Consider the following 10,200-nt stretch of genomic DNA (forward strand, 5'->3'; position numbering starts at 1 on the left):
TTTGATATAAGCCTTCTGACATTCACATCTCTTTTGTGACCCTAAAATTGAATCATTAAGCATTTGGCTTAAAAAATATTACCAACAAATGAGCACTGAAGAACTACCTGCCCGTTGCCTGAACATCAGAGATGGAATAAGACTCATGAGAGTAGAATGGAGTAAGAGAGAGTGGAAGGCATGAGAATGAAATAAGACCCAGAGACGTTTCTATCACTTTATCAAAGTTTTCGCCTAGTTAGCATGGATGATTAGCATGGATGATAAAACGCTGTCCTAAGTGTTTTATATACATGATCTTGTTTATTCCTTTCAATAACCCTGTGAGGTGACTGTTATACCCATTTTCCAGATGAGGAAACTGAGGCTTAGAGAAATTAAGTAACTCTCTCAAAGTCGTACAGCTACTAAATGGCTCACTCATTCACTCACCCAACAAATACTTAGTAAGTGCCTACTATGTGCCAGGCACTCACCTAGGAGCTGAGATGATAGCAGTGAACAAAACAGACAAAAATGCCTGCCCTAGTGAAGCATACATTGAAGCAGAGAGTGGAGAAACAAACAATAACATATAAATAATACATATATATAGCATATCAGGTGATGAGTGCTATGGAGAAAACTAAATAAGGAAAGCAGAATCTGGACTGTAAGGGTGGGGGTAAGTTATTGGTTCATATAGAGCGGTCAGGTGGCTTCACCGCAGAGCGGGCATCCAAGCAAGTACCTGAAGGAGATGAGGGAGGGAGACAGGTGGAAATATGGAAAGAGGGAACAGTGCTGGAGCTCAGGAAAAGAATTTGACCCCAGGTCTGTCTGGCCTAAGCCCATGCTTATAATCCCTGTGCTTATAGGACTTGGTATAACCCTGGGATGGCTCTTAACTCAGTGCTGCTCATATTTGAGCACACAAAGAATCATGGGGAATTCTTGATACAACTGAGATTCCTGGGCCACCTCCAGAGATTTTGAGGCACTAAGTCCCCTGTAGGGTCTAAAAGCTCACATCTGTAACAAGTACTCAGATTAGTGACCACTCTTTGAGAAGCAATGTTAAAGAAACTTAGCAAAATGGGGCATAAATGGCAGAGAAAGTCCTGTGGGGTTGCAGGAATGCTTATGGATGCTGCCATTTAACATTAATTCCCAGTATTCCCACCCCCACCTTACCAACCCCCCCCCCCCAAAAGCTGGCTGTTACCTGCTACACATACACGTGCACACACACACACACACACACACACACGCATACACACATGCAAACACATGCACACACACATATGCTAGGTCAAATCCCCAACAGATATAACCTCTCAATTATCACTTTATCTAGTATTAATTGAAAAGCCAAGACCTTAGTCAGAAATTCTGGCCAACTCATAGCAGTTGTGTATCTTGGGCAAGTCACTTAACCTTTCTGGGCCTGATTCCTTATTTGTAAAATGGCCAGATGGGGCTTAATGAATCCAAAGGTCTCCTTTAGCAATAAAATTCTGTTTTATATGTATGCTAAGTCTGTAGGGTTAGGAATAAAAGAAAAATTCTAGGTATTATGTGAAACTACTAAGACGCACAGATTGTAGTTTTAAATTTGGGAATAAAGATATGCAGAGGTTTTCATTTTTTAATAAAGTTTGGTGAGAGGGGGAGGCATTTGATAAAGAGTGAGTCCTTCCCCTACCTAGCAAAGCATTAACCCCATTCTGTGAGGTAACAAAGTGACATAAGGAAGAAGGAGAGGAAAGAGAATTGGAGAAAGTACACACAGATTATAGATGGTACATGTCATAATGTTGACAATGATGCTACCCGCCATTTTTCAGCCCCTTGCTGGGAGCCAGCACCCCATGATCTGGGAGTTGAATGAAATAATTTACCTTTACCATATTTCTTTGTCTTTCAGATTCAAGACCCTTCCAGATTCTTCCAGATTTTTCTGTTCTCACTAGTGGTTCACTCTCTGTGGCCTCCAGTCCAGAGTTTTAGTTCAAAGGGAAGGTACACAGGCCAGACTTGTCCATAAAATGCAGGTATATGATGAAGATTACATGGCCTGGGAGAGGGAAGGCTGAATCTGACCAAACCAAATCCATTCTGAGGTTTTCCTGAGAGGTCATCGCCTTGGCAAAGCTTTCAGCAGGTTCTTAACCTGTAAAATGAGCAGAATTGCTGTGGTTTCTACAACCTCCTGGATGCAGAAGTACCAAGAATTGAGTGTGCAGCCATGAGAGCAAGATGCTACTGATGCTGAGCATGCAAAATACGCAAGTGCCAGAATAGTATAGTAGTGATGTGAGGCCAGGTACTGAAGACAGTTAGAACCTCGTTTGCCTTTTTAATATTAATAATCACCAAGGAAGGGGCACCTGGCTGACCCAGTGAGTGGAACATGTGACCCGATCTCAAGGTTGTGAGTTTGAGCCTCATATTGGGTATAGAGATTACATAAAAATAAAATCTTAACAACAACAACAACTAAAGACATTGATTGAGTACCTACACTTTGCCAGTTGCAGTACAAAGTCCTTTGCTTCTAGAACCTCTCTGGATTCCTATGATTACCCTAAGTGGTGGGTCCCATTATCATTTCTATTTTCTGAATGAGGGCACTGAAGCTCAGAGAAGTAAAATTACTTTCTCCCAAGGTCATAAAGCTATTAGGTGGCTGAGCTGGGATTTGAACCGGGAACTGTGTCGCCCCCTAGTTTGGGTGGTTAATACTGTGTGCTATAGCCTGGCCTCCGTGCATTCAGTTGTGTATTTCTTGGAACAGTAACATTGGGTGTCTTCATAAATCTATAAACTGATGCTCTAGGAACATTGACATAGCTACACAATTTGGCTTGAATTTAAATCCATCTGTTTGGGCTATAACTTCATTCGATCTCTCTTTTATCTTTGCTTTTTGATTAGGTTTCACTCCCCGAGAATGATATAGTCTACCCTTCTCAAATTCCTCAATGACTGACTCCCTTCCTAGAAGAAAAGGGGTAGGGTTATTACCCAGGAGCCTCTTGACAGTGAAAAGAAGGAAGAGGAAAATACACTCTGAGCTCCAAGACCCTTAAGCTGATTGTTGAGATCATTTCTCAGCCTCAGCTTCAAATGGCCTAGGGAGCCCTGCCTGCCTGCCCACCCTCCCTGAGAAAGGACAATCCGATTGTAAATATTATCTGTGCTTCTAGGAACATTCGAATGGTAATACCCAAGCAATTACTTTCCTTTCAAGATCATTAAACACAAATCAGACTTGTATTTTAATAGGGCTGCCAATGTCGTTAATGGTGGGGAGGGTGGCATGAAGGGTGAGGTTTTTCCTCTAATGGCTGAATGTTTACATTATTACCCTTCCTGAGAAGCTTTGCTGGGGGAGGTTGCTCAGTGCCGCAGAAGCATTTCTTTGCTTTCTTGCATACCGGAATTCTACCCTTCTTTTGCCACATGTAGCTTCGGAGCATTTTGGAGGAATGGCCTGTGACCTCCCTTCCACCCTCCCCTGTTACCCACAGTGTCCCCACAAACATGGCAGCGTCCCAGGGAAGGGGACTTCCAGGGAAGCATCCCAGGGAAGGCAGCGTCCCAGGGAAGGAAGAGGACTCTGGAAAGAGTGAACAGTGACTTTTACACAGGAGGCTCACTCTCTCAACTGGGATCCTAGCTCCCTACTCGCTTCCTCCCATTGAAAGGAACACAGGTACTAAAAATGGTGCCAGAGGAGCCAGTCAGGAGGCCTGAGTCCTCTGCTCCCATTCAAGGCAGAGGCATAGGGTGGATGGGAAGTTTGTATGGCTTGTTCTCCTCTTTTTCCTGACTCCCTGGTTTCCTGGTGGCACTTCAGAGACCAGGAAGAGATGAGCTGGTGCTTCGGTAGAAGTTGCCACTGGAGTCTGTGAGGGGGCTCTTGGAAGACAGGAGGTGCTAATGCCAGGGGTGGGGTGGACCGTTCCTCACCCGGCGCTGCTGTGCCACTGTAGGTCCCTTTGCTGTGGACCACACAGCACGTCCTCTGGTCCCTCCCCCAGGACCCTGTGAAGGAGACCCGAGTGGCTCTCTGTGGAGTGAGGTTCAGGTTCACTCAGAAACCATCCTGTACCCAAACATTCCTCCTATTTGGCAGCTGGAGTCAGTGCTTTGCCAGGGTCTGATGCTTTTCACTGTTGATTGAGAAATTACACGGCAAATAGAAATTTTAAATGTTGGGTGGGTCAGAGGATGCTATTTGGGTTGTGTTTTCCTTTGAACTTGTGCTCTGGTTTTTTAATTTTTTAAAAAAACTTTATTGATTAGTAACTGACAAGTCTAATTGTATATATTGAAAGTGTGCAATGTGACCATTTGATATGCATATACATCATAGAAAGACTTATGAGTTCATTGCGAACTGTATTTCTAAAGCATAGAAAAACAGGGTATGTATGCTCAGACCACATCTCTAGAGAACAAAGTAGTCAGGGCACAGGCTTTGGAATCAGATTGCCCCCAGTTTTAATTGTCTCAGTTGTTACTAACTGTGTGACCTCAGGAGGTTTGTTTGAACTCTCTTGATTTCTTCATCTGTAAAATGGAAGGGAGGGGAGGCACATGCAGAGGTTAATAATACTTATTTCATAGGATTTTTATGAGGATTAGATATGTGTAAGGTCCTTCACATAGGCTGCTTCATGGGAAGGGCTTAATTATTTTTCTATTCTGTAATCAGTGGCCTTTGGCTGCTACAGACACAAACACTAAATATACAGATAAAACCAAGTGGTTTACTTATCTCTAAGGTTAATGTAACTGATGTCACAGTCATTCTGAATATCAGCTTTTGGTGGAAGGGGGGAGACCAAGAAATAAGCCCTACTGAGTTCACAGTTCTGTGGAGAATGTGTTGCTCTCCATTTGTCCCAGGTATGTGAGGAAGCAAATTCTCCCTGGTATGTGTTCTTCTTCGCGATGTATATTCATTTCCTTTTTTTTTTTCTTCTGTTTGCAGGTGCCGTCCTGGTGATTTTATAAAAATTATATTTGTACTTACTCAGTACATTATCCTGGGAATGGGGCCCAGAATATGCGTTATGGTCATTGATCAAGAGACAAAATGGCAGCTGAAATGGCTTTCCACTGGGCACAGAGTGACAGGAAGCTTGGTATACGGAGGGAGAGCTATGTTTGCCCAAGGCCCCGAATGAGGTTCATGGTTCCAGAGCCATCTATTGTGCTCAGATCAATTAATAACAGACATAGCCATGCCCACTGATTTCATCAATGTGTCTCCTAGCTTCTTCTTCTGGCCTGGTCTGTTTACCTTTCTGAGGTTTTATTATTGGACAAGCACAAGTTCAGACTTGGGTCCTTTCAGTGCCTAGTCTACTGGCTTATTCAAGAAGAGATCTCTGGGGATTGGAATCTCAATATTCTGCTCTAGAAGACCTCCATTTGTGCCCCCAGAGACCAGAAGTACCTGAAAAGCATCATTCTGAGGAATGTGCAGCTAAGGTTTTGCCTTGAACTTTTCTCATTAATAAGGTTAATGATGTAATGATAGTCCCAACTATAGCCTTTGGTACTAAGCCCCTGTAGAGATGTGAGTAGATCAGTGGTAAGAACTTTTAGTGCATTCTCATTTTGAGCTCATAGAATGGGTGACTGATACATGCCCAGAGTTCAATTACACGAGGGGCTTGTTGCTGTACCTCTGATCTCTTGCGTGAATTCACTAGTTTTCATGGTCCAAAGTAGACGGGTTTGACATATCCAAGTCAAGGCTGGCTGACTTCCATTGGGGAGCTAGTGGAGAGAGTTATTTTCAAAGTTTAATATCATGTTTTCCTCTATAAAATAGTATCTGTTAATTAAGGAAACATTAAGATTCTTATTTACAAATAAGTAGAAAGAATAAGTACAAATAAGAGAAGAAAATTATCCATAGTGCCACCACTTAAAGATAACCAGTTTTAGCATTTGGAGATACTTCTTTCCATTTTTTTTTTCTACTTGTGGATTTTTTTTTTAACACAGTGTGTTTGTACAATACACAGGATTTTTTCCTATTAACATTATGCTGTAAACACATTATTGAAAACTCTTAATAAATGTAATTTTAATAACTATACAATATTTTGTGGTAAAACTTATCTGACCTTTTCTATATATTGGGTATTTAAGTTGTTTTTGATTGTCGGTAATTATAAATAATATCATGATAAATATCTATGAGCATAAAACTTTTTTATTACTTAAGATTATTTCCTTAAATCAGAGTCCCAGCATTAAAATTACTGGGTCAGAAGGGATAGACATTTTATAGCTCTTAACCCATAATGCAAAGTGTAAATTATTTTGCTGGGGAAGAGGGTGGCTGAATGGTTATTCATATTTCTAAGGCTTTCTTTTTTGTGTATTTATATACCAACCAAGGCACTATAAGATTGAGGCTTGCTAGATGTTAATTTTTCAACATTAAGCACTTGAGGTAGTGTATGAAATATTATTGCCCTTCAAAAGAGTGATATCTGTAAATAATATCAGGACCCTAAATCAAACATGCTTCAACAAAAAAGACCATTTTCTGGCTCTTAATTAAAACTCTAGAGGCAATATGCATTCAGGCATGGTTGGATCCAGGACCTTGATTTTTGTCTCCCTAACCTTTGGCTTTGTTTTATTCTCTACTGGACTAATTCTTAGGCAAGGTCTCCTCGTTTGCTCATAAGATTATTCTAGAAGCTCCATCTTTACTCTATCTTCCTAGCAGCTCTAGTGGAAAAAGCTTACCTCTTTCCCGGTAGTCTCAGCAAAATTCCAGAATGGAGACTTCTTGGCTCTGATTGGCTTAAAATGACTCATGTGACTGTGGCCTGGGGGTTATTACACTCTCCTTGGCCCAGTCTGGCTTACAGCCTTTTCCCTGCAGCTGGACAAGGACTCATCTTCACCTAAACCAACACTGACTGAGAATGGGAGAGACATAGCCCTCCCAGAGAGAATGAGGAGGGTGTTACTTGAAGATGGGGGATGAGTGCCAGCCAAAGCAAGAATAGCAAGTGTCCATTAAAAAGCAGTCCTCTTTCAGGGTGCTCCCTAGAACACTTCCTCTAGAATAAGAACCTCAAACAAGGTATTATGGCCTTGCTAAAGATAGGAGCTGAGCCCTCGTGACCCTCTACAGGAATCACATGATCATTATCATCAGGTAAACAGACCACCATGGAAGCTATCTCTAGGAAACCAAACTCATTTCTTCCCTATTCATTTGGCAAATATTTATTTTAGCACGTACCATGTATCATTTCAGCATTTATTCAGCTGCCAATGTCCTAGGTGCTGGGGACACAATGATTCCCATCCAATCTTGCCTTCTGGTTTAACCTTTTGAATGTTCAAATGAATTGCCTGAGATGTCTCTGATGCACGCTGGCTGTCCATAGGCCACGTATATGTTTATTTACAATTGGAATGGCTCATTGCTGCTCTGGCTGGCTGGGCTATAATTTGCTCAGGCACTTAAGCTTACTATAAAAAAAAAACAAAAAAAAACAAACAAAAAAAAAACACTGCTTCTTCACTAGCCTTAATTTGGCTGTTTTGTTTGTACTGGAGATTGTCTAGATGGAGCGAGCATTCAACTTAAATGCAGCAGAAATGTAAAATAGGGCATGTGAAAGAAAAAGGTAAGAATTGCTAATAAATCCCCTCAAATGAAGAGTGACTTTCAATTTGGCCCTTGAAGGTATTTGCATAACCTAATTTCCTGCTCCGGGATCTTTGCTATTATCCATTCACATATGGAAAAATAGAGAGTAGTCATTTGTGCTGTTACTTGAATAATAGTCATTTGTAATTTTACTTGAATGTGCCAACAAATTTTAGTCAGAAACGTCTCCCTAGAGCATGATCTCCCCAAACTCTGTGACCAACAGAGGTATTGAAATTAGTGAATGCGTGCTCATTCATTCAGCAAACATTGATTGAGCCGTGTACCAGGCACTGTTCTGAGAGCATTCTTGAGCCAAACAAAGATACTGAGGTCAACAAATCAAGACGCAATACCTCTAAATTTGAGGAAGAGTCAGCAAAGCAAAGAAGACAAAGCCTTGTGAGTGTGGAAGCAGAAGACCCTTCACTGTCACACCTCCTCCATGACCCCGGCCAGGTGGCTTTGTCTTCCCGCCTTCATCCGGCTGATCTTGTCATTTGAGAGGCAGCGGCAGGAAAGGTAAAGAGGAGGCCACACTCTGAGCCGGTTAGAAGCTTATGTAATAACCTCTCCGAGGCTTGTGTTCTTTTCTCAGTTCCCCACTTACCAGCTGCGTGAGCTGGGGTGAGTTTCTTATCTCTGATCTCAGTGTTCTCAACTGTAACATGGGGTTTCAAAGAGACCTGTCTCCGAATTGTGTGTGAGAAACGCCTGAGATACTGCATTTAGAGAACCCAGCCTACTGCCTGCTGTGGAATGAGGTCTCATCGAATGTGACCTGCCACTTCTACCGTTACTGCTACTATTACAGTTGTTGTAATCGTTGCCTTGGCTGACATATCTATTTAGTGAGGCTTGTAACGTACCAGGTACACTCTCGTGATGGGGATAGAGCCCTGAATAAACGGGAAGGTTCCTGCTGACAAGGAGCTTAAATTCTAGTGTAGAATTATTATTTATTACTCATAATAAATTAGTAAGCAAACGAGCACATTGATCATATAAGTTCAGATAGTGAAATGTGCTCTGAAGGAGACAAAATGGAAAGACATAACACACAGTGGCTGGAGATAGGGGAGTCTTTAGGTAGGGAGACATTTGGTGGAATATGTGAATGCTGGGAAGGCAGCAGTTGTGTCAAAAACCTGAAGGAAGGCTGTGGCTGACACCTAATTGTCACTTATTCCAGCTTCATTTGCAACAAATAATAAATAAACATCCCTTTTGAGAATGCCGATCAGGGGTTTAAGACAGAGAGCTCAGGTTCAACTTCAATGACCTGTAATACATTCAGAGAGGTATCTGATGCTAATACTTCTCTCTTCTCTCTGTGTCTTCTCTCCCTCCCTCCCTGCCTCCCTTTCCTTCCCTCCCTGTCTCTCTCCCTCTCTGCCTCTCTCTCCCTCCTCCCTCCTCCCTTCCTCCTCCTGCTCTCTTCCTCCCTCCTCCTCCTCCCTCCCTGAGCCCTCCCTCCTCTTCTCTCCTGCCCTTCTCCTGTCATTCCCTGCTCCCTCTTGACTTTGAGCCTTTAGGTTTTTGGTTCCCTCTGTCTGGAATTCCTTCTTTCTTTTATTTTTTTATTTTTTTATTTTTTTAATTTTTTTTTCAACGTTTATTTATTTTTGGGACAGAGAGAGACAGAGCATGAATGGGGGAGGGGCAGAGAGAGAGGGAGACACAGAATCGGAAACAGGCTCCAGGCTCTGAGCCGGCAGCCCAGAGCCCGACGCGAGGCTCGAACTCACGGACCACGAGATGGTGACCTGGCTGAAGTCGGACGCTTAACCGACTGCGCCACCCAGGCGCCCCAGGAATTCCTTCTTTCTTACTGGAGGTCCCATCTTTACCTGCTGGCTAATTTTTTACTCTTCCTTCAAGATTCAGAGCAGTTTGCAATTACTGTGTGAAGCTGTCCTGTTTCTGCTTTCCCCATCCTGTATCCTTTTCATCTCCCACCATTGAGTTCAGAACCTCTTCTATCTGCCCACATTATTCTACGGGATGATAGCTATTAATTTACATGTCGTTCTCCCTCAGTAGAACAGGAGCTCCTAAAGAACAAGTTCTGTGTGCTATTTATATCTGTGTCCAGGCAACTTCGCCCAGCACTGTCCAACAGAACTTTCCGTGATGATGAAAACATTCCATGTCTTCACTGTCCAACACAGTAGCCACAGAGGATTTTGAGCACTTGAAATGTGGCCAGTGCTAGTGAGAAAGTGAATTTTTAATTTAACTTAATTTTAATGAAGTTGAGATAGCCACATGTGGCTGATGGCCACCATATTATTGGACCGTGTAGATTAGCACTTTATGTAGCACACATCTGATGTCAAACAAATGACTCTTGCAAGAGCATACAGTTGCCGAACTCTGTTTTTTATAAGATAGTAAGTTCTTGAAAGATCTATTAGTACATTTTGTTTTTAATGACTTTGATCCCTTAAATCCGTTAATACTTTCCTCTCACTTGATTCACTAGGTCAAAATAGTCACTTATTAATTCATTATCCTAT

The 10,200-nt window shown here is 42.2% G+C and overlaps 1 long non-coding RNA gene across 1 annotated transcript; it reads right to left on the bottom strand.

Annotated features, from left to right (window-relative positions):
* Positions 1-1,612: 1,612 nt before the first annotated feature.
* LOC125177279 (uncharacterized) lies at positions 1,613-9,741 on the bottom strand. Its single transcript, XR_007156552.1, has 5 exons — positions 9,532-9,741; positions 8,038-8,173; positions 7,268-7,356; positions 5,682-5,775; positions 1,613-2,152 (listed from the first exon to the last, which is right to left on the bottom strand). It is a non-coding gene; the product is annotated as an uncharacterized LOC125177279 (long non-coding RNA).
* Between the last annotated feature and the right edge of the window lie 459 nt (positions 9,742-10,200).

The sequence above is a fragment of the Prionailurus viverrinus genome, chromosome D1 (assembly GCF_022837055.1).
Source record: "Prionailurus viverrinus isolate Anna chromosome D1, UM_Priviv_1.0, whole genome shotgun sequence".
Taxonomy (NCBI): Eukaryota; Metazoa; Chordata; class Mammalia; order Carnivora; family Felidae; genus Prionailurus; species Prionailurus viverrinus.